Source organism: Ambystoma mexicanum, chromosome 5p (assembly GCF_040938575.1).
Source record: "Ambystoma mexicanum isolate Mex_15411 chromosome 5p, UKY_AmexF1_1, whole genome shotgun sequence".
In the NCBI taxonomy this organism is placed as follows: domain Eukaryota; kingdom Metazoa; phylum Chordata; class Amphibia; order Caudata; family Ambystomatidae; genus Ambystoma; species Ambystoma mexicanum.
The window spans coordinates 705,196,342-705,222,519 of NC_090930.1; positions in this window are offsets into that span (position 1 = coordinate 705,196,342).

A 26,178-nucleotide genomic window follows, 5' to 3' on the forward strand; every position below is an offset into this window, starting at 1 on the left:
GTATGTACTGTGACACAGTACCCTGCATGGGGGAGCAACTTCGCAGTGCTTTTGAGACTATCATCTCAGAGCACGAGAAGACCTGCTCACTACCCAAATAAAACACACTCTACATCTTCCTCTCTCAGCTCGTCCTTTCTTATCCCAGTGGTTGGTGTCCCCTCCTTTCCCCTCCTTTCCCCTCCTCTCCTAGTGTGTCGTGTGTAAAAAACCAAAATAAATACAAAATAACAAAAAAAATAAAAAAATAAGGCTCTTTTCAGAGCCGCCTTTCACAGTTAAAAAACAGAAGTAAAGATAAGTAACGCAGGGCCCTTTCTATTTCTTGAAAGTCCGGGGACAGTTCGCGAACATAAAAAAAATAAATTGGGATGTTACCCTATTGTAACCATTGCATTTTTCTCTGGGAGGAAGTAGTGGCTCTGAAAAGAGCCTTTGGGAGGTGTTTGTATGTCAAAACTTATAAATACTTAACACCTACTTCGAAATGCATGCTGCATTTCTAAAAAGAGGTTGCAATGCAGTTTGTACATTTCTCAGAAAAATTTGATTGCCAGCATAGGTAAGATGGACTCCATCTCTGCAAAAAATGTATGTACTACGAAACATATTTTCATTGTGAAAAGAGGACATGCAAACATCTCTTAGGAAGGCACAAACAGCCTTATTGACATTACGCCTTGCTTTCTCCATTTGTGGACCACATGAGAAAGAACAAAGCCACATTTGTCTCTGCGCAATCCGTGAAAAAATTACTTTGGAGTTTGGAAACATGTCCATGATCTTCTGAAGTCCTTCTTTCATTGCAAATTGCAAAGAAATTCCAGACACATGTCCTAAACTGTTCCCTCCACAATGAATTACAATTATATCTGGATGTTCCTCTATCTTCAAAGTTGCACAGAGAGGTAGCAAGTCCAGCCACTTCATTCCACGCACTCTATGCCAGTGCACTTCCACATGTGGGAATCCAAGATCTATAGATACTCCACAGCTTTCTGCATGCACCTTCAACCAATGTATCCACAAGTCTCCCAAAATCCACACAATCTCTTTTTTAAAACACTCAGCCATAGCTATCTGTTCTTCTCTCAGCAAAAAGAATATCTGAGAAAACCTCTCCTAGCACAGCACACTCACTAAACTTTACTGACCAATCCTTTGCTACTTTCAATCTCATTTGCATGCCTCCCCACCCCAAATTCCCCGGATGTAATACGCGGTGTCCTAGAACTACCGCCATGTCTGCGAACATATCGTAACATGGAAAGCCCTTCTACCATTTCCACTTCACTCTCTGTGCCATTCCCTCATTGGATGTAGCTAAGAAATCACATGACCATCCATCAACCAAATCCAAGACCTCTACATGTAACTGCATCATCATAGATCAGCACGGCAAATGTACGGTGAATCTCTCGGACTACAAGTCTCATACCATTGGCAAGCACGATCTAAGAGAAATACTAGACAAGTGTCCAACATTTCTACTTGCAGCTTCGTCCATATCCATATGCATGAACACAAACTACAGGTATGCATATTTTCTAGACAGTACATTAACACATTTTCTAACCGACTTTTACCTTGTATAATCTGTAAAATGAATCTACGATAATTTTTTCATTCTCCTAATATGAACTGTGACTTACAAACCTTTATACCGTTTAATTTCTTCGTACACACACACACGCAAATAATGTTAAACTAAAAAATGTTCAATAAAATATATAGACTACATATGATCAAACAAAATTACATGCACACTCTATCATCAAATCTCAAAGAATAATATTTCTACAAACACATACTTGGTTTTAATTTTTTTAGTTTATATAATTACTTACATTTATATAGGACAAGCAGGCTATGACATTGACTCCCTCTTACGTGGAAAAGCAGGCTATCAAATGGACTCACTATTACGTGGAAAAGCTTAGTTATAGGAATAGTGGTATACAGTGGTACATTATGATTTTGACAAGCCATAGTAAAGATATTTTCTTTCTTACAGTTAGTCATAAGATAGTTATAATGGTTTTTAGGAAGGCGCTGAGCATTTCAATTTAAAAAATCTATGTCTAAATTAAAAACATTGCTATATACAAATCGAATTACTAATTTCTTTCTTTTACAATTGCAGTGAAGACCATTCTCCTGAAAATAAGCAGCGGAATTTGAATTACAAAGAACAACTAAGAAGCAAACTGCTCATTTTAGAAAAAAGTAAGTAGATTGTTACCATAATATTTGAATTATTACTCAAACACACTCTAATGTTAATTCATGCTACTTCTGTGCCTAAAAATAGAGATTCTGCACCATTCTGACCACAAATCCTCCCGTCTTAAACAGTGATTTACTGGCAGAATGGCCCACAAATTCCTATTTTTCGCCACACAAATTACCCAACTCAGCCACTAGAATTTAGATGTTGTAGAAGAAACAACTGTTTTAATTGTATAGCTTTAGATATACTATTTATACTTCTCCACACCACTGGCTTACTTTTTTCTGTCATCTGAACCCCAGTTTATTAGCACATTAATTCAAGAATACCCATCCCTAGTAGTTGTACTTCCCAATGCACAATCACACACCATTACATACATCTTTACCATCTCACTCAAACACGCATGCACAAAACACACATGCATTGCAGAACACCCCAACCCATACCTTCTGTATTTTTTTCAACAGAACCTAAAGCATGCCTACCAAAAAGCAACTCTGTAGAAAGGAACGCAGAAGTAGAGCAAATGAAAAGAAAAGTCTCCAACATAAACATCCATCTATAGCAGAATTTGTAAAAAAAAGTTGAAACACAACAGCTAATACAGTCATGTAGTGAAAAAGAAGTTTCTAGTACAAAAACTTTGCCTCCTCTATCAAAAAGTAAAACAACCCAAAAAACAATTAACAGAAAATCAACTATCACTACAAATAAAACTTCTTCTATAAATCTTGATATAGTACAAAGTAAGCATACCAAGGAAAGTATTTTAGCCAAAATGTTCTGTCACAAAGTCCTTCAAAATCTTATAAAAACGGGAGAGAAACCAGGTTCAACACTTCACACCTATCGTAGGAAAGTAATCTTAGAAGCGTTGATAGACAGTGCACTTCTTCTGAAAAGAAAGTTATTTATTTTAGTGTTAAACAGAATGAAACCACTAACAAAACTAATAACTAAATTACAAAAAAGACTTCTCAATAAATGAAATGTCAACAGAAATAACTTCTTAAATATCTGTGGAGGTGAATGGAGTCACACTACAAGCACAGAACCATACTTTAATGAAGAAGTCTACAAACAAAAGCAAACAAATACAATTGCCATACATAGCAGTGGTCGAGGTTATGAAAAAGTTAATAATACCATCATGGAACAAGAAGTACTCCTTACAAAAATATGCACTGAAAACGTAGATTTACCCCTCCATTCAACTGAATCAGAACATCTAGTGTTCAAATGGCCATGCACGTCAATGTGTAACATTCCCAAAGAATATTTCAAGCCTTTACGCCAATTCCTCAATCAATATGTGAAAGGCAAAGACAAAATCAAAATTAAACTACTGCAAAATATGGATGCTTGTCCAGTACGCAAGTACACAGGTGTGATGGTTTCTAATGCGTATTTCGCCTTCCGACCTATTTTCAACATGGCCGCCACTTCTGCACCAGGAAATCGTCCACACCAGAGTCTAGTTGAAACTGATTCCAAGATGGCCGCGGCAGCGGTTACCACCGCTAGCGTACAGTTCAGGCTAGTTGTTAATTCCCAGGAAGCCTCTCAACCTTCCACCATCTCTTCCTGTTCACTCTCTTATAATCCAGCGACAACAGAAGGAAGATGCGTTGCTACTCTCTCAGGAGCCGGCACATGCTTCGTAAGTTCGCCTCGCAAGGATTACGAAGACTTTTTCTCTCAACCATTCTTGTCTTCTTTACTCACCTTCTTGTTATCCATTCCTCCCTTTCATTTCAGAAGGCATTACGGAACCTTTCATTTTCATTTCTGGGATCGATTCTACTTCTAAGCACGCTTAGACCCGGAACCTCCTCCATACCTCCCTCTAGGGAGTCTCTAGGTACTAATCTATTTTCCGTCTCACCTCTTCGATCGCCCCCCGGCGATCGGACTTCTGTTTCTAACTCCTCATCCTTCCTTTGTAGCAATACCTTGTTGGAAACCTCCAGACGCTCCTTATCCACTCAGGCTGGCTCAAAAAGACTTGGAAGTAAAAGGGTAGGCTTTTCTCCTAGTTCATCCTACTCTTATAGGGCTAGATACATCCAGCCTAAATCTTACAGGTCTTTTCTTTCCCTCATCATAGTGCCATCTTACTTTAGCAATACGACGGAGATTCCTTACCTCTCCGCACTCTTCATGTTTAACGCATGGTAAGCTCTTAGAACCTTCTATAGGAACCCTCCTTTCCTTACTATCAGGAATAATTGTGTTCATTTTACCCACTATATTTAGCTCAGTTTCAAAGGCCACTCGACTTAACAGCCAGAAGAATATCCAGACCAGCTTTCTCACCGGGTCTCCACAGGAAGACAACGCCCACCAGCAGCTCTTCAAGGGTTTTATTCCCCACGAGGGTTTCCCTCAGAGTTTCACGAAGGACAAGCTCTTGCAGGTCCTTTGAGAAGTTCTCAGGGGGATTTCTCTTACTCTTCGAAGGTTCACGCCGAATTCGAAGAAACACCAGGCTTTCTTCAGACACCTGTTCATCCTATATAATCCCAGGTAGGTGGTCTTTGTTTCTTCCCAGTGTATTTTGGAACAAATTTGTTGTCTATACAAAACAGTTAACAACAGGACTACAAGGACATTCATTGGCCTGCATTGCAGGACCTACTTGCAAAACACCCTTCCATGATATCAAAAGGATATCAACACATCATGCAAGTATAAGAAATCTAGTTTATAAACTGTACTATGCTAAAAGTCCTGCTTTAGCACTAGCCAATTTAAATAACATTCTTCTACATGGTACAGCAAAAGACCTACTAGAAGAAATCGACTATATCCAAACAAAATATTTTGGAAGTACAACCCACTTACAAGATGAATTAGCTGTAAAGCAACTTCGAAACAAATCTGCACATGGCAACCTTTCACTACACACATACGAAAAATCAATACTAAAATTTGAAAGTACTTCAGCTGAAGTACCAAACCACGTGTGTGTATGTTGCCACAGAACTTTTTATAAAAGTAACACAAAAACTGAAGAGCTATCATACAAAATAGAAGACAATGAAGATTCTAAATGGTTTGAATTGGCGCTCTACCTTATAGCAGAAAACAAATACGAAATAACTGACCCCATAATACTTTGCAGTTACTGCACTACAAAACTTGACAACAACCAAACTCCTTCATGTGCTATCACAAATAACTATCCACTACCAAAACCCCTTCAACAACTTAATTTATATGAGAGCATCATAATTCAAACAGTGCACCCATTTCAAGTCATAATACGCCTCCAACCAAAAACTGCAAAATTACCTCCCTCTGAATTAGTAAAAGGTATTTGTGGAAAAGTAGTGTATTTACCATTAGATCTAAAAGAAAATGTGCACACTCTAGGAGTGCAACGTCCAATGCAGCAATCTTTAATTATCTTGGTAAATGGAGTACCTACAAAAGACAAAAACATGTGGCAACAACTGGTAGATTTACATAAAGTTAGAGAAGCCCTGCAATATCTTAAAGAGAATAATAAATATTACAAAGAAATTAATATTGAAGAAACTTGAAAGAAACAACTGAAATAATTCAAGAGGCACAAGAAGCTGGTCAATTTGAGCTCCTAGATCCTGCAACAATATCAAACACTTTAGACCATTAAACAATTCATCCATTGCACTCTAATGACACCATAGAAGATGCACTGGAAATGTACCAAATGCGTCAAACAAAAGGATCACCAATCAGCATATGGGAAAAAAGTATAGAAAGCACGTGTTTTTCCTCTACTCTTTCCTACTGGCAAAGGAGGAAGATACGATGATAGACCTATTCAAATATCAGCATCAGAATATCGCTCATTACGAATGTATTCTGAAGATCCCAGATTTCGACAAAATGTTACAGAGTTGCACACATATTAAAATCAGGATCACACTTTCAAAATATGACAGCTACACAATTATTACAAAAAGTTCAACAAAAAGATGAGGTTTTACAAGCAAATCTTACAAATCTATTAGCAAATATGCGTGCTACTAAAGAGTACTGGTTTCGACGTCATGGAGATGTACGTTGTAGGATCAGAAACCTTGGCCAACCATCTTGGTTTGTTACATTAAGTTGTGCAGAATATGCATGGGAAGTTTTACATGCTTTCCTACGCATATCAAACAAAAACAAAACAAACATAGATATACTAACACCTGGAGAACTTTGTTCACAGGATCCTGTTAATGTTTCAAGATATTTTCACCATCGCTTCATTGCTATGCCACATTTTATTTGTAACAAAACTGTTCCTCCCCTTGGAGAAGTGCAAAACTTCTTTTGGAGAAAAAAATAGCAAGCCAGAGGAGCACCACATGTCCACATGCTTTTATGGATTAAAGATGCTCCTAAATTTGGTCAAGACAGTGATGCCACTGTTTTACAGTTTATTGAAAAATATGTCACTTGTGAAATTCCATCAGAATCCGCAAACAGTGATCTTCATGCAAAAATGTTACAATTCCAAAGACACAAATGTGGCAAATTTTGTCATTGCAAATACAAAAACAAAGGGAAATACTACACCAAATGCCGATTTGATTTCCCTAGACCAGTTACAAATACAGGTCAAGTGAACAACCTTATGTCTTCAGTTAGACATAGTGTTAAAGGTAAGTCACCTAAAAATACATATTGCATAAAAAGAAACGAAGAAGAAAAATATATCAATGATTACAATGCAATCATTGCCCACTTATGGAATGCAAACATAGATGTGCAGTACATTGCAGACAATTCTACTGCAGTTGCACGATATGTCACAGCATACTTAACCAAATCAGAAAAGACAGAGCTCCAAGACCTCTGGAATGACCTGTCATCAGATAAAACAGTGTCTCAGAATTATACAGGTTGGGCATAAAAATGCTGTCCCATAGAGAATGTGGATCCTATGAAGCAGCTGATTGATTAACTGGTAATGCATTGTATGGTAAATCTGCAAATATAGTATGGCTAAGTCTTGGTCCAGCTAAATCTAGAAAAAGAGTTCTAAAATCATACGAAGATATAGAAACAATAGCCAAACATGATCCCAACAGCCAAGACATTTTAAAAAACAATTTATTGGACACATGGGGCCTCATTACAACCTTGGTGCTACGTGCACCAACTTTACCACCATGGTGTAAACTCTGTTTACACCATGGTGGATGGCGGATTTACCGCCCCATTCCAAGGTGAGTGGGGTGGTAAATCCCCATTTCCCATTTTCCCTTCCCCATTCCCATTTTTGCCCCATAGGGCATAATGGGAGTGGGGAAGGCGCTAATTACGGCGCCGTAAATTACGCGGCGTAATTAGCACCATGGCAGGTTAGCGCCATGGATTTTAACGCCTGCTTTTAGCAACCCTTTAGTTAACCCTTAACGCCTGAGTTGTAATGAGGCCCATACTACCCAAACAGGAGTACCACTTTGGAAACGATGAGTCTATACCAAATAGCCCAAAACTACACTTACAAAAATAATATAAAACCTGATGAAAAAAAAATGTAAATACAAAGTGACAAACTGTGCAGGCAGCTTACTAAAACTCACCAAACCAAATTTAATTAATCATATCAAATTGTCATTAAAGACTCCTCAACATAAAGAAGTATATTACATGTCCCTGCTACAACTCTTTAAACCATGGAGAAAAGAAGAAGAAATACTAGATAACTATGACTCATATGAAGACGCTTTCAAAGCAAATGAAAGCAGTATAACTGATGTAAACTTTGCACAGTACAAAACAATGTTGCACAATGAACAGCAACACGAAGAAGAACTCCAGGCCCAACTAGATAAGGACACTCCTGACAGTAGTCAACCTTCTGTCACAGGAAGCCAAGAACCACTGGGAGACCCACTAATAACAAATGAGGCAGAATTAGCTATGATAGAAGTAGAAAACACCATGTGTCAGAATGACGAAAAAGAAGACTTAACTATACTACAATCAAAGCTAAACAATGAGCAACGTAGCATTTTTCAAGAAGTAACAAAAGAAATTGCACATGGTGTACAACATGAAAACAAAGAATGCACCTGTCAAAATTACAAACCTATACTATTGTATGTCAGTGGTGAAGCTGGTTCTGGCAAAACATTCCTAATCAAAATCATCAGTAAGTTCCTTCAACAATTGACAAACAACAAACTGTCAGCTGTTGTCCCCCACAGGTTTAGCTGCCTACAACATGGGTGGTATCACTTTACACCGATTACTACTCCTGCCAGTAGAACACCAAAACAAATTAGATTATTACAAACTTTCTGCAGAAGCTGCAATGAAACTAGGCAAGAACCAAGAACCACTGGGAGACCCACTAATAACAAATGAGGCAGAATTAGCTATGATAGAAGTAGAAAACACCATGTGTCAGAATGACGAAAAAGAAGACTTAACTATACTACAATCAAAGCTAAACAATGAGCAACGTAGCATTTTTCAAGAAGTAACAAAAGAAATTGCACATGGTGTACAACATGAAAACAAAGAATGCACCTGTCAAAATTACAAACCTATACTATTGTATGTCAGTGGTGAAGCTGGTTCTGGCAAAACATTCCTAATCAAAATCATCAGTAAGTTCCTTCAACAATTGACAAACAACAAACTGTCAGCTGTTGTCCCCCACAGGTTTAGCTGCCTACAACATGGGTGGTATCACTTTACACCGATTACTACTCCTGCCAGTAGAACACCAAAACAAATTAGATTATTACAAACTTTCTGCAGAAGCTGCAATGAAACTAGGCAGAGTATTGAAACAAATGAAAATGCTGCTAATAGATGAAGTGAGCATGGTGTCCAACCTAATGTTGGCTTTGATTCACCTCGGATTACAAGATGTACTCAAAACAAACTATGAAGAGCTCTTTGCAGGAAAACACATTATTGTTTTCGGAGATCTTCTTCAATTGACACCAGTAAAAGGTGAGCCTATTTTTAAAACATTAGGACACAAACTGTGCCGTAAAACTGTTGGCAGCATTGTAAATGTCAACCTTTGGCAACATTTCCAATACAGAGAATTAACAGAAAACATGCGCCAATCTGCAGATCTCACTTATGCCAACATTTTAAAAAGTATCAGAGTTGATATACTTTCTAAAGAAGCAGAAGCAATATTGAAAACCCGGCACATTCATGCACTTTATGCTGATAATGCATGTGCTACAGATGTTATGGAACAATTAGCCCACAAAAATGTCAATTGTATGACCTTAATGCTAACTCTTGCAAGCTGTTTCAAATTCAATGAAATAATGTTAAGTAAAGATATGCAACCAATAATGGAAATTAGCGCCACAGACAAACTAGATGTACATGGAATGACACTACCCATGTGTGACCAAGCCACAACAAGACTAAATAGTTTAGAAAAATCAATCTCAAACACAGCAGGCTTGGAAAAGATATTAACATTATCCTTAAATTGTAGAGTAATGCTGAAACGTAACCTTGACTTGGACCAAGGACTAGTTAATGGAGCACTGGGTACAGTTGTTGGCTTTCAAACATACCCACTTGACAACAAAATTCAGTTTGTCAATATTCTCTTTGACAAACTTTCAGAAGTAAAAAGAATAGGACGCTCAACAGCTCGATTCCTTCTCTTCAAAGACATGTATATACGCAGAGAACAATTTTCTCTAACTCTTGCATACGTAGTCACCATTCATAAATCACAAGGTCTTACCCTAGACAAAGCAAAGATAGACATTGGTAACACAGACTTTAAAGAAGGCATGAGCTAAATAGCACTATCACGCTTACGTACACTTGAGGGTCTATTTCTAATCAACTTTGACGCAAGTAAAATAAACGCTGATATTCCTTGCATTTTAGAATACAATAGACTTTGTTCACTATACACTCCCCATCTAAACATATATTCTGTTCCACAAAAAGTAAAACATTATAAAAGAAAAATAAATCAAACAGAAAAGCAACAGGATGTCACTGCAAATCCTCCAAAGAGAGTAAAAGAAAGTAATACTTCATCAAGTGCCACAAGCAAAAAAGAATCAATTAGGGAAAGTAAACCAGGTACTTCTTCAAAGAAGGAAGACACACTCCAAAAAAAGCAGTCAGATACAGAACTACCTGGTCCATTTAAACTCTCAAATATAGTTGGTGTAAGTGCTACGCAAATGTAGCAATGAATATTCTATTTCAATTACCACCAATTGTTGAGAACATTTACTTACACAGTACAGACCCATTGTGTTTGCAAATGTTGGTACTTCACAGAAATGCAGCAAACAATCCTGACAACACGTACAGTGTTTATGGAATAAGACAACAATTGGACTACTGTGCTGATCTACAATAATTTCTAATGTACTTACTATTCGTACTGGAAAACAAAAACATACCTATAAATGAAATCTTCCAGGTTTCATACATGTGGAAACATACATGCACTCTCTGCAACAATGTGACACAAGAAAAAAATCCCCAATGAGCGCTTTGTGTATACATCAATACCTAATTGTGAATCCGTTCCATTTCAGCAACTTGTACAAAATGGAAACTACAGTAGATTATGTTCGACCTGCAATTCAGATAATCGCTCCACGTTAGTAATACAAACACATAGTAAATACGTAATACTAATGCTTCTACGTTACAATGCACATGGTACCAAAAAGAACTGCAAGCTGGATTCACACATGGTCAAATATCACTTGGTAGGAAAACCTTCACAACAATAGGTATAATCTACCACGCAGGAGCCACAACCAACTCAGGGCACTACACTGCATATATAAAAAAGAAATGTGGATGGTTTGAATGTAATGATAGTACTGTTACTCTAAAACAGAGATTACCAGCAAATCTTACAAACAATTATTTAATGTTCTTAAAAACAAAATTTGATAACTAAACTGTACTTAAACCGTAAGTACACTTGTAGTAAAAAAATATAAACTGTCACAATATTCCAAAAGCTATCTAACTGCCCAAAGATGCTACAACAACTAATCAGATACATTAATACCACTCAAATAGAGCAAACAAAATATAGACAGTTAGAATACGCCAATTGGTATCTAACTGTCCCAAACTTTAGAAATATCCAAATAAGAGCAAAAAATAGACAGTTAGAATACGCCAATTGGTATCTAACTGTCCCAAAATTTAGAAATATCCAAATAGATAAAGCAATACCACGAAATTATATAAAAAAATAAACAGTTAGAAAATGCCTACTGGTGTCTAACTGCTCCAAAATTTTACAATATCCAAACAAATACCTAATATCTTACTTCTCCCAAAAACTGGAACAATCCAATATATAAAGCATTAGCCAGAAACAACAAGTAAACACTGAAAACAAACAAACAAATAAACTGTAGCATAACAGAAAAGGGTATTTTTTTTAATCCAACATGGATTTTTTTTCTCCCACAGACCCAATGATTTTAGCAACAAACACAGAAACTGAGCAAATTGCACAGTACTCTGGTTTGTCATCTACTAAATATGAGGGTCAAAAAAAAGAAAAAAAATTGATTGTACAATGTAATAAGTCTTTATAAAATACTAATACTAACATGCTATTTTCTTTTATCACCGAAATGAACAAGAAAAACATGGACTCCCGTTACTAAACCAAATAGTAAGTATAACATGATAAATACAACCATCGCAGCATATCACACCCATACTGGCTTATAACATTGTTCCTTATAAATTTGTTTTTGACCCAAAGTTACAAGCCACTATGAGTGTGATATGCTGCGGTGCTTGTGGCCAGGGCATAGACTCTTGGGTGCATGGCATGTGAGTGTGATATGCTGCGGTGGTTGTGGCCAGGGCATAGAGTCTTGGGTGCATGGCCATGCACCCAAGACTCTATGTCCTGGCCACAACCACCGCAGCATATCACACCCATAGATTCAAGCTTTTCAACCAATTTAATGTCCGCGGACACAAGGAAGTTCCTAGAACACATTCAACTTGCCAGAGGACGATACGGACAGCGTCATCAGGACACCCCAATTTTCTTTATGTACGAACATTTCAGGACACTGCAAGTGTTCTTAAAACACTTTCAGCCTTACAACGAACAATACAGACAGCGTCTTCAGGACGCCCCCTGCGCACATTCCAGGACCCCACGCATCTTCTTAGAACACTTTCAACTTGACACCGAATCCATTCTGTTTATTTACGAACATTTCAGAACAGCCGTGTTGTCCGCAGACAAATCGAACACAACAAAAGCGTCTAGCACATAAAAGAAATACAACATTGCACCTATCTCATACTCCCCCACCCTCCCCAAACACTCTTACACACCAACACACTCCACTAAATACAATTTTTAAACCAAGTTTCACCTCGGTGTCGGCGGTCGTCCGCGAATGCAAGATGGCGGGCGCCACCAAAAATCTGACGCGCTCTCCGCCCCACGCCGTCCAATCAGCGAACACGTAGGATGTCCGCGAACATCGCGCAAGCCGCTCGGCCAATCAGGGCACTGACCGCAGAGCGAACAGGAAAGTCCGTCCGCGAAGCGAACAGAGATATAACTAATTTTTTTGCCTTACATTTTGGTCATTTTGAAAAGAATTACTAGACGGATTTACACCAAATTTTCAAAAGCACGCTTTCGGGACCAAGCCCCTCCTCCTGCCGCAAATTTGGTGTAAATCCGTCTAGCGGTTGGGCTGTAGGCGTGTGTGCGCAAAGTGTTTTCCCATTATGTCTATGGGAAAAAACTAAAGTTTTGGGACCCCCCCTATAACTTTGCCCCCCCTGGACCAAACCTCTCCAAACTTTGCAAAACGAATTCAGAGTGGGCCATATACTTTGTTTGCAAAGTTCGGTGAGGATTCGTCCAGAGGGAGCGAAGTTATAAGCCACCGAAAAAATGCTCTTCCTATGGAAACACCAACTTAACCATAACTACATGGACGCTAGCGCGTCCATGTAATTAGAAAAACAATGGCAAAGTAATGGTACCTATTTATCTCATTTCAGCCTAAAGTTTAATTCAAATTGTGGATGCTTACAAGGAAGAGAAAAAATGCAATTTGAGATTAAATACCCTTATAAGCCGCAAATCAAAGGAAAAGCCGTATAAGTAAGTGCTTTTCACTTTGTATGTATTCGCGAACCACACACACCAGTATAGGCAGGTGTCGTAAACATGAAGGTAGTTAACTAAGGGACTATAGTTTATGTTTTTATAGGTAATAACATGAAGAAATTATTATTCTCAGCCCACTTCGTTTACAAAATTGTGAATATTCGAGGTAAGTTTTATAAATAGACCTCAATTTTAGTTAATGGTCATTTTTTTATGCTATTTTGGATGTGAAAGCATTAGAAATTAGAGCTGTTTGTTGCGTGTCTTGTGAAGCAGGTAACAATGTTATCAACAGTGAAATACACCATTCATGGAACATAGATTTATGAAAAGCTGACATAGAATTATAACTTTAGTATAGTGATAGAACTTTCTATCCCACTATTTGAGTGGTGAAAGAAGATAACAGCAAAGAAGATAAAATCCCCTGAAGAAGATCCTGATTTTCAGAAGATCGTATAAGGAATGAAACATGTTGGGTCATAATTAACTGTAAGGGGTGTGGTACTATTAGCCATTCGATTGGTAGGGTTTATCTTGAATAAAGAATAACACTAAGCACAACCTATTTATTGTTAGGATATTTACTGCTCTTTTCATCTATGTTCATGCCTTTTAATACAATCATGTATTTTGTAATGTTCTAGCAAGCAAGTTTCACTTTTGGGTTGCACTTTATACTTGTTAAGTACAATAAAAATGTTTTTTAAGGTTATATACATTTTTTGTAATATTGCAATTGATTATGTATTTTGTATTTTGAGTGAGCTAATTGACTCCTTTATCTCCTGCTATAATTGCTACACTTTGCATCACAAACAGTTGTCAACACACTGTTACACAAGTTCTGTTTTCTATGTGATGTATATCGATTGACCTTGCTGCATATAACACTGGTGTCCCTTCTTGATATAGAAGTGACTGAATTTGGTTAAGATATAAGATGTTATTGTGTACATTGCAGCCATTGAGTACTGTGCTGAGGAATCCTAGCGGAATATGGATACCTCTAGTGGGGTTAACATGGGGGCCAGTTACCTTTTCCAGCAAGAGGATTGTGGCCCGAGGTCATTATGGGGAGGATCCCCTCGTCACTCTCACTTTGCCCTCTCTGTGTGGTGGCTGAGAGTAAAAGGGAATGCCATGGTGACACCAAGACACCAAGACCACCAAGACACACTGTGGCTTGGGAAAGGTCAACAACACACTATTTTCCAGGGAACTTGTAACCATAAGGCCAAGCAAACCCCTTTTTCATGAAGGAGCATTTCTGCCACACTATCCCTTTACGGAACGGGGACTCAGAATGGCCTGATGGAACTCACACAAACATAATTAGTGGATTCCCATGTGACCTCTCCTATGCCTGTGCACATTGCAAGAGTTCGTGAAAAACTCCTACTTTTCCCATGAGGACAGTTTACAGAATACTTTTGTGCCCCTCTGTATCCTACCCCCGCTGTATATCTGTTCTGTTGTTACCTCCCTCTACAAAAAGCATGCTATGCATCTGTAATGTTGTACACCTCTGTAAAGCACTCTGTTATGTATCTGTATTGGTGTATACTACTGTAAAGCGTTCCGTTTCTTCTCGCAGCTAGGCCTGTGCTATATAAATACAATAATAATAATAGTAATCATACTAATAATAATAAAGATGCCTAGGACAGTGCTTGCTCTTGCCATGTGAGTAGAGAAATGTTCAGTAAAGCAGGATCGATCCGAAAATGTAAACTGCTCTTACCAACATTTTCAAATATGGGTCTCCCTAAAACAGCACACCACAGATTCTGCAGCTCCCTGCACACCTCAGCAAGGGCCAGTGTGAAGTTCAACAAAGAGGACCAGTCTTTAAAGCCTACTAATCACACACTTATCCACAGTCAATGCAACACCTGGCCAGTTTACCATCATAGCTGCAGACCATCAGGGGCAGATGATGCAAGACTATGTAAGATGGGATCTCAGTGTGGGTGTTTGGAGAAGGAGCTACTACCGAGTTTTCGGATATGGTAGAGGGAAAGACGGAGCCTGGAATGAGGGACACTCCTGGAGTGGAGACAGAAGCGTTTTGAGAATAGGAGGATGCTTGAACGGAGGAAACATGGGCAATGGCGGTTTGAAGCAACAATGGAAAGGGGAATTAAAGACGAGGTGGAACAACATCTTGACGAGGTTGTGAACTGCAAGAGATGGTGGTAGGAGAAGATAAGGAGGTGGCAAAACATCAGAACAAGGTTGTTGAACAGCCAGAGGAGGTAGACGGGGAATATAAGGAGCAGGTGGGAGAACATCTGGAGGAGGTTGGTGAAAAGTAGGTGAAGGAGAAGAAAAGGATTAGGTTGGAGAAATCTGGCTACTAAAGTAAATAATTAATAATAGCACCTTCTGGCTTTGGTATCCAAGAGGATCTGCCACTGAGTGTGCGGGAGATAGTCTTTCACTGTTATGGCAAGTTGTTATGGGGAAAGAGTGTTTGGTATAACCAAAGCATCCAGGGGAGATTGCCATTGCCGAAGCAACAAATTGCTGTCATAAGTATTCAACGAAGATCCTGTAAGCCACTCGGCACTACATAATAGATTGTCACTTATCATGAAAGAAATTAGAGAAAAATAATAAAGGACTGAAGCAGAGGTTTAACCCCATCTTCCACAGTACTCGCATTGCCTTCAAAGGTCCTGTCTTATTTGCTTGATTTTAAATTGTTATTGTGTACAATGGTTAATACTATTATTTATTGAATTATAGTTTAATAATAGGCTGTTTGCAGATCATGTTATCATTGATGTTATAAGTACATGTACAATAAAGAAAAGGTAGATGACTGGCTGAAATGTTTGACTCTATCTCTCAAGGCTGCTCTCTTTTATCACAGTCACTTGTCTGAACCTCTAAAGTGCAACTATCCTGGTTATAAAGCAGACATAAGATTACACACAGCACAGTACATCCATCACCTAGCACCTGGCTCCATCTTTGGAATGGCATGGTATGCATCCTCTTCATATGGGTCGACAATGTTATATCTTGAAAATGGCAAAACCTCTTTGCATGGGCAATGTAACATCTGGTGCCAGACCGTAGAGCAGAGAAATGTCATTAGATTTATTTTTGTCATATTTATGAAGGAGATAAAAGAAACGTGTGGCCGGTGGCTCATCTTGATGCAGGCTATTATATTGAGTCAAAGGGTGCACTGTGTTGCACCTGAGAGGGATGAACCCTGGGTATTTCAGGGGCAAGAAGGGTTCATGCATTCCAGACAGATATTTGAATGTACTTGTTTTCACCCCAAGTACGAGTTAAGGCAGATAGGTAGGTATGACACTCCGGTTGTTCCCTTTCCACAACTGGGTTCATTTAGGAAGTTTAAAGAGGGATCTGGGATATCACCGTAGCTCGACCTTTGAAAAGAACGTACCTTTGAACATTTGGTAATGTAAGAGCACCCTTAGGTTAAAGTACATGTACGCATTTAAGTAAGAGTGGTGGGCAACGGCATTAAAAAAAGGAAACAAGGTCTGGTGCATAAAATGTACAGTTGGTTTGGGACAATGCACCTCTTTTTCCGGTGACTGAGGCCCTTCATTTTAGTCTGGTGTTAATTGCAAAAGCAGTTGGTATTTAAAACTTTCTGTTTTTTATTGGCCACCATATCATGAATTTGAAAGTATTTACCGCATGGGGTAGTTCTTGGGATATTGCATGCAGGAAATGGTGCCTCATTCTTATGTATACCACCAAAAAATCAAACTTTTCCTCCACGCAAGAGGTGTAGGAAAACATTACAAAAGGACTCCTGGATTCTTTGAACGTTTTGAATGTAATGAGGGGAGATCGAAGAATCTCACAAAAAAGGGTGAGAAGGTGAGCATCTCTGATGCCTCTTTCAAATGCCATTCAGAAAAGGCTAAACATGTTGGCTTTTTTACGAACACTGTGCATAGTGGTATGATCTGCTAATTTACACAATCTATTTTCACATGGAAATGGTTTAAGGAAAATTAAAAAAAATAATTCATGCATATTTTCAGAAATGTGGCACTCATTTGCAGATGTTCTAGTAATGAGTTAGTCATTGTGCAAAGTTTCTGGCTGTGAGGGCAACTGAATGCACTTCTTTTTATAGACTCGGACATAGTCACACTTTTATCTGTGTTCATATTTTTTTGTAGTCTTTTTTATTGCATGCAGGTATATTACCTAAATGTGTCCTCTTTAGTAATAGAGTATGAAACAACCTTGTTCAGGTGCTCACAACATCAAAAAGGATGTCATCAGTCAGTGGTGAAATAATCTCTCACCTCATAAAACTACCAATCAAACATAAGGTATGTGGAATATACGTCTGCTGTGCTCGAGGGCAGCAGGACAATGACCCTGGGCTCAGCTGCAAAGGCAACCAAATCCATTAATGTTCAGTCTGTTTCTTTTCTCCCAAAAAAGTAACTTACTGGGACCCTAAAACAGACGTGAGCGTTGATTTTTGTTATTAATAGTTGCAATGTGCTCATGACAATTTGCCTACGTTCTGCACTATTTGATATGCTTGTTTGATGTAGACACCAGATAAATGTATTCTCTTAAGTAACGAGGTTGTTGTTGTACTAATATTTTGTATTTGATCCAAAAACACTGGTCTGCATTGTTCACCTGAAGACACCTTGGGGCCGATGCATGGAATAAATGTGCACTGAAATATGTGGCGCAAGCTGGCACAGGTGTGAAAAAGGCAGGGCACGCGCATGCGTGCGATTCATGGAAGGCCCTGTGCATGTTTTTCCCGGGATGTGCGCCAAATCCGCACATGGCACACACGGGCGCACACGTCACTGCGACATCCCGAACGTCATGCGCGACGCGCACAGCAAACACACACAACATGTAGCGCACACACCAAAAAGGATGTGGAACACACGAAATGGGGAACAACACGTGAAAATGAGGGCGTAACTGGGGAGGAACAGCTGGGAAATACATGGAACGCCCACACGCACGCGAACAACACGTATTCATGGAATCGAATAGGGGAAACCTGCGCACGCCAAAAGACACATACAGGCGGAAACACATCCGCCACACGAAAGCAGGCGGAAGCATGCGCACAGTATAAAACAAACATGTATATACAGCTACGATGACTGTCCCATTTCTCACAGCACTGATCGTGGGACACCGCAGGAGGAGAAGAATAACCAGGCCCCACATTTCTTTGCCGAGGACCAGCCTTTTCGGGATGCCAGATGACCAGATTTTTCTTATTCATTTATTTATTTATGTATTTATTTATTTATTTATTATTCTATTTTTATTTCTTTTTCACCTCATATCATCCTAGACCTGGTCACTGAGTGGCAGGATGACCTCACATCACCCACCTTGTGCTCCCAAGCACTGAGCCCCTTGGAAAAGGTGCTCAATGTCCTGCAATTTTCGACCACTGGGTCATTTCAGCGGACAACTGCCATAGTTGGGGGTGTCTCACAGCCCACGCAGTCACGCTGCCAACACCAGGTGTTGGCAATCATGACTGCGCGCCCCTCAGTGCATGCCCAGAAAACCCACAAAAAGACAGGTCATGGGTCAAGACAGGGTGGCACACTTCCTCAAAGTGCTTGGTGCCATAGATTGCACCCATGTGGCCCTACGTACACCTGGGGCCACTGAGAACATCTACCGCAACCGCAAGCACTGGCATTCCATCAACGAACAGGTTGTATACATCTGTCTATGGAAACTATCCTGGGTCTACCCTTGACAGTTCCATATGCAGAATGTCCGCCCTGAGCGGGGACCTGGAAGCTGGGAAGCATGTCGACACATGGCTCATTGGTGAGTACAAATGTCTGTGCACATGCATGCATGTCACACACAGACAAATACAGAAACCCAACTAATGACAACCATCCTCACCTCTCCAGGGGACAGTGACTACCCTCTGAGAAACCACATGATGACGCCAATACGGAACCCCACCACACCACACCAGGTAAGATACAACGCAGCTCATATTGTAAGCAGGGGCATAGTGGAGCGCACATTCAGAGTGCTCAAGTCACGCTTACGCTCCCTTAACCGCTCTGGCAGCCAGCTACTATATGCACCCCCAGTAGTGTGCAAGATCATTGTGGCAGCATGTGCCCTGCACAATGCGGCAACATTCAGGGTGTACCGGTGGGCATAGTGGTGCCTACACATCCCCAACCACATGCACAGGCGCTGCTCATGGGAGGGGAAATGGTACGTGGCGAGGCAGCCCGGACCCAGCTTGTGGCCACGTTTGTCACCTAAACTCCCACACCAATTGTCACAACCTTACCACCCTGAGAATGTATTCATGGAAGTGCTACATTGTGTGTATTCCTAGCTACATAAACATAACCAATCTGGTGTGACCAAAAGGAACACATGCAAGGTGCATATCCCACCACCCCCCTGCAAAACAGGCCATGTAAATCACTGGTATGTCACCCAAACCCTCCCAAAACCCATGACCCCTGTCCTCCATGCCATGGCATGCAACAGCTGAACAGCCAACCAAATGCACAACACATGATGCTATCGTCATTAAGTGCAGCTTGAGAAATGTAAACAGTCATGAGAAATAAACACCTGACAATGAACCTGATAAACTCACTTGGCAAAAATCTCCCACACATACGAAGGGGGTCATTATGAGTATGGCGGTACACCAAAGACGGTGCCAGTACAGCACTGGCACTGTCCATACCATACCGCCATAAAACAAGTAACCCTGGCGGGTGGCGGGCTGTGTGGTGGTGCACCTGCAGCTACCACTACCGGTGGGCCCGTGTCAGCACATGTTACTTACTGTTGGGTCGCAAGGGTTCCCGGCTCGAATGCAACAGCAGCATCACCTGGAGCCGCAGGGGGTGGTGGCATGGCTGAACCAGCACGTGGCTGGACATCCTGCTCCTGTGGTGCACCCCTGTCTCTTCCTGCTCTACGGCCACCCTGGACTCCACATACTCCCTGGTCCACCCCGGACATGTGCCTGACCACTCCCAACACTGGCAGGACACCCAGCTGAGCCCCCCATAACCCTTGTTGGCCTCACAGCCATGGCACAGATGTAATAATGCTAATGGGAGCTGCAATAAACAGTTGTCCTGGTCAATTGGGGTAAAGGGGGCAGGGTACGTGATGGTAGATGCACCCCTTTGCTCCTGCAAGGCTGCCTGTGGACCCTAGGGATAAATGACATGCATGCAATGCTCAGGCACCCAAAAATACAAGGACAATGTATATGCAACCCCTGTGGGCCACGTGTGTGTAAAATAACCTCACACAGTACTCCGTGGCACCCAGGAACACAAAAACGCATACGCAAGGAACACGCGGGCTACTATGACCTCAATAAATGGGGTACGTGACAAACAGGGGCACCCGCAGTGGGAAAAGTAGCATGCAAAAGCGTGCGCGACTCACCATCTGTGTGGAAAAGAAATACGCATAGGCACTGTAACCGCTGTGAACCCCAAAGTAGGAAAAACACATGCATCGGTCTCCACTGAAAGCACGTATGGTGTGCTGCAGACCCACGCAGACTATTGATTCGTGAAGAAGGAAATGCCTGCGCTCATTATGTCACTTATGCACTTAAGCGCTAAGGCCCTTCCCTCGAATTGCACTCATTAAACACGGACGTGCTGTTTTTTCACATGCTGAATCACTATGCACCCGTGCCGAGGGAAACGCCTGTGCGTGTTACGTCACATACGTGCTCACGCGCTAAGGGCCTTTCCTTGAATTACACGCTGACATGCTGTTTTTTCACGTGCCAAATCACTCCGTATCAAGCTGGCCACGCGACAACACATGGAAGACCACCTCCTGCCCAGAAGGCCATTTTCCTGCCCCTGTCAGCCCCGAGCCGACTCCCAGCAGCCATCTGCTGCTGCTGCCTACCTGCTGGCCACATGCCCTGCTATTTGGTGCCTGCATGTCAGCCATCTGCAGGGGTCCAGTTGCTGTGACCACCCCTGCTGGAACAGAAGACTCCCAACGCACGCAGTTCCATCGCTCCACAGCCCAGCACCAGGACCCAGTTGCCCACCCACAGCTGCCTCGGGGGTTACCATGTCAGGGGAAAACACCATCTGAGACCACTGGCAACACCCAGCCAGAGGCAGAGTGCTGCCAGCTAAACAGCAGGAGAGGCTGTCATCTTGGTGGAGCAAGTCCTGGTGCATTATGATGCCCTCTTTGGAAGAACACGCACCAACAAAGATGGACAGAGGAGGATCTAGATGTACATCGTGGTTGCCATCAACGTGGAGGGGGTGGCAACCCGCGACCTACCACACATCCGTAAGCGCTGGGAGGACTTCAGGTCCAGAACCCTCAGGAAGGACTGGCGCCTCTTGGACGCAGTGGATGCAGTGAGGTGCCGGGTCCACCTTACCAGCGACGACATGAGGGACCCGGAACGCATTAACCCAGCGCTTCACCGCCAGCTCCTCGAGAGGGAGACCCGTCCGGAGTCGAGCGGTAAGTGTCCATGCGTACTTATTGTACGAGGTTCATGTTGAGGTGTGCCAGGAGTGTGCAGCTTGGACATATATCTGGAAAGGCCCATGTATGGATGTGTATGTGCAGGGACATGACCCCGCTGCATGTGAGTCCAGTCTGTGTGATGCACATCAATGGTGTATGTGTTCCAAAGCATGATGCACAACTGCATGTGGAGACGCACACATGTTAGCATTTCTGTGTATGTACTATGCCATGGTTGGGGTGTGACACATGGATGCTTGTTCCACCTTCATGTACGTGCACGGTGTACATAAGCGTGTGTCTGTGTTTGACATGTGTGCGACTGTAATATGCCATGGATGCATGTGACACAGACATGTAGGAACCTGATTGGCAGATGTGACATAGTTGCTGATGAATGCACTGTGACAGGTGGTGGAGATGTACAGATGCATGTCTGTCCGGTGGCATGTGTGCATGTGTTGGGCAATCCCCATGTGGTTTGTGACATCATGACAACCTTCGGATGTTCATGCTGGTGTGTGTGTATGGATGCTGCTGCCTGCTGCACGATTGCTGTTAATTTGTGCATGTGTGTGGGTTCTAATGATATGAGTGTTGGGGGTGTGATGCCATCTGTGAAGTTTGACACTGCCACTCATGTGCAACTGTCATGTGTGTATCAGACCATTGTACAGTGCCCTGATGCCTGTGTTCTGTCTCTCCCTGCCTACAGCGTCGACTGATGAAGAGGACGGAGACGGTGCTGTGGAGCACAGCGGCAGGGATCGCACTGCCAGCGGAGACGCAAGGCCCAGCTCCCCTCATATGTAGTCATCTCTTCGGGGAGTGAGGAGACTGGTGCCGCGTCCATGGCCGCAGCTGCTGAGGGAAGGTCCAAGAGGCGGAGTTTGGAGGTGGACTCCTCAGCAGCAGTAGGGGCAGCTGAGCCCCCACATGGGCCTATGGAGGAAGATGGCGCGGCGTCATCCAGGTTGGTGGTGGGTTTGGTTGAGGAGGAGGCCATGGAAGGCCCACACACAGGGTCTGGAGGGGGGGATTCCACTGGTACTAGTGGTGCAGTCCAAGGGCAGAGACAGGAGGCAGTGCAGGCCACCAGGAAGGTGCCTGTGTGTAATCCTGTCCCCTATCCTGTGACTGCATCATCCCGCACCAGCAGGGATGCCTCCTTCCAGACCCATTTTAAGGGAGGCGATGCGCATACAACAACTGGCCTTCCTCTCCCTACGGACGTTGCAATCCGTGACCGTATTGAGCCTGTCCTAGTTGGGATGGCGTTGCGCCAATGTGGTATTCGGGATGAGGTGCAGGGTTCTCGTCTGGACAGTGCACGTCATTTTGAATACCTCATTGGCCGCGTCAACCTACTAGGACAGGTTGTTGTCACTGGGTTGATCCATGTGCTGGATCTTCTTGCGACCCCCTCCTCAACTGAACCCCCTATGCGCCAGTTGTCCTCCATGCCATCTTCCCACCCAAGTATCACCTGGGCCTCTTTTGGAGCTGCCCCTGAGCCAGCGGCTAGGCTGGTAGAGGAGGCATATCTGCCACAGTCGGGAGTCAGAGGTCCAGCAGGGGTGGCCACCCCACCCACTGGACCCCAGCAGATGGGATGGAGGACGTGCAGGCATCATCAAGCAGGGCACGTGCATGGCGGCAGTAGAGGATTCCATCAGCCCGCAGGCCGTCGTGGTGCCAGAGGCAGTTGCATTGGAGGCAGCAGCAGGCTCAGCGTGGGAGCGATCATGGCTCGGGGCCTTCACCATCCCAGGGGCAGGCATCGGCCGGTGGGCAGGAGGACTCTGGATTGGGAGTGTCTTCAGTGTGGCAGTGGTTGGGCCAGCAGATAGATGCGGAGCAGCGGCGGGTGGAGGAGGCATGGCTCACAATGGTCAGGGCGGAGAACTCCATGCGCCAGGCATTGAGGCCGGCTGAGTGCCTGGAGGCAACTCGCAGGGAGTTGGAGGAGGCCATGGCTGCATCCCTGCGAGACCTCAGGGCCAGGGAAGAGGCCCGCCTCCAGGACGTTGAGGTGGTGTTCAATGATGCCCTGGCCCGAGACATCAATGAGTGAGCCGTCACACTAGCCTGCAGCCTTTGTATATAGTTATTTAGATTTAGATTTCATTTGGTTTTTATTTTTATTTGGAGTCCACGGACTTTGCTCCACCTTTTGTATATAGTTGTATTTTAGATAGTGTTTTACGTAGGTTTCCCTTTGTTTTGGGATCATGGACCCTTCAGACTTTCATTGTAAATAGTTCTGGACGTGTAAATACTCTTATTTTATTTTTTGATCCCATGGAGTAATGTTTTTTTATGCTTTTCTTTTTTGGATTTGTTTCTATGGACTTTGGCAATGGACCACTTTTCATTTTTCATGTCACTGAGGGTGGGGTGGGGGACATGAGTCTGGGCCTGCTTGCAGGTTGCCGTCACTGGGGGTGGGGTGGGGGGGCATGTGTCAGGTCTCCCAAGTGCATGGTGCATTGTGGGCTGCCTGCGGATAATGGTCAGGGGTGATGGCTGCCTGCGGGTCATGGCCTTGGGTGATCGGCTACCTGCGGGGCATACCCAAGGGTGATGGGCTACCTGCGGGGCAGGGGTGATGAGCTGCCTGCGGGTCATGGCCAGGGATGATGGGCTGCCTGCGGGGCATGCCAGTGGTGATGAGCTGCCTGCGGGTCATGGTCAGGGGTGATGGGCTGCCTGGGGGTCATGGCCAGGAGTGAGGGGCTGTCTTCAGGGCATGGGGAGGGCGAATGGGCTGCCTGCGGGTCATGGCCGGGGTGATGGGCTGTCTGCGGGTCATGGCCAGGGCTGATGGGCTGCCTACGGGGCATGCCCAGGGGTGATGGGCTGCCTGCGAGTCATGGCCAGGGGTGATGGGCTGCCTACGGGGCATGGGGAGGGAGTGGCACAACCGGGAGGGCCCACACTGCCATATCGCATGTGAAACTCCCTGCGCACCCCTGGAATACGCGTTTCCCTCTCGCGCCAGGCCAATTGCATGTAAAACTCCCCATGCACCCCTCGGAATACTCGTACCCCACTCGCGCCAGGCCAATTACATGTAAAACTCCACACGCACCCCTCGGAATAAGCGTAGACCACTCGTGCCAGGCCAATCGCATGTAAAACTCCCCCGCGCATCCCTCAGAATACGCATACCCCGCTCGCGCCACTTCCAATCACGTGTAAAACTCCACGCACACCCCTCGGAATATGCCTACCCCGCACACGCCAGGCCGATTGCGAGTAAAACCCCCCCGCGTTTTGTCCACATATGAAAAAGTCTTCACACTGCGGTAGCTAGTAATGTTTTCTTTATTTGAACATCAGGTGCCAGATTATCAAAACTTTGCCCTTGTGCAAACAAGTGGACTAAGGGAATGTAGCACTAATTTTGCTGCTCAGATAATGCGAAAAGGAACAAAGAGGTTTATTTAAAAGAGTTTCCACGGGTGCGTGGAGGGGCCTGGGCAGAGGGAGTATGGAGACTGTTTTATTTACAATCTGCCTGTGTAGCATGAAAACAATGAAATAAACATGTATTTTTGTGTTATGCATCAAATACAGTACACCACTGTACAGCAGATGTATTCGTTTTGTTGTGCTTTACTGCAAATGACTTTAAATACAATGTAGTGTGTACTACTATGTATGCTCTATTCCGTATTATTTAATCATTTGCTCTATATTTAGCACAGGTGCAGATGTCTGATCAGAGTTTATGTTAATTCGAGTGGTAATTACAGCCATGAACTAAAGATATTTACAACGGGATCGTCGCTGCTAACATAATTGCAGCTGGCCATAATGTATTAACCACTGTGGAGCAGCATTCTGTCTTTTGGGACTCAGCGCTATTTTTGTGATGGACATAATTGCGAAGTACTGCTGGCACTATTCATACGGGCTTCCATAAAGAGGCAATATATATGCACAAGTGGTTTCTTCTGGACCCAGTGGAGGCATGGGGCCTGCTTTACAAAGGGATGCAATGGGACTGCGCCATTGTCTGGATTTAGATTTGAAATATAGCTATATCTTAAGTGATGGGGCATTGAAATATCATGGGAAACAGTACAGTAACATTTTAATAGCTAAATAAAAATATCAGCTCTGTTCAGCAGACTCCCTGAGACACCAACAGTAAATTCCAACATAGAACTTGACTAATGAAATATCTTCCAAAGCCTGTCAAAATACGTTCAGAAACTCATATCTCAGAAACCGGATCCAATAGAAATCATTTGTAACCCGTCAACTGGAAGGTCTGCCCCAAACACTATAATAGAAACACAAA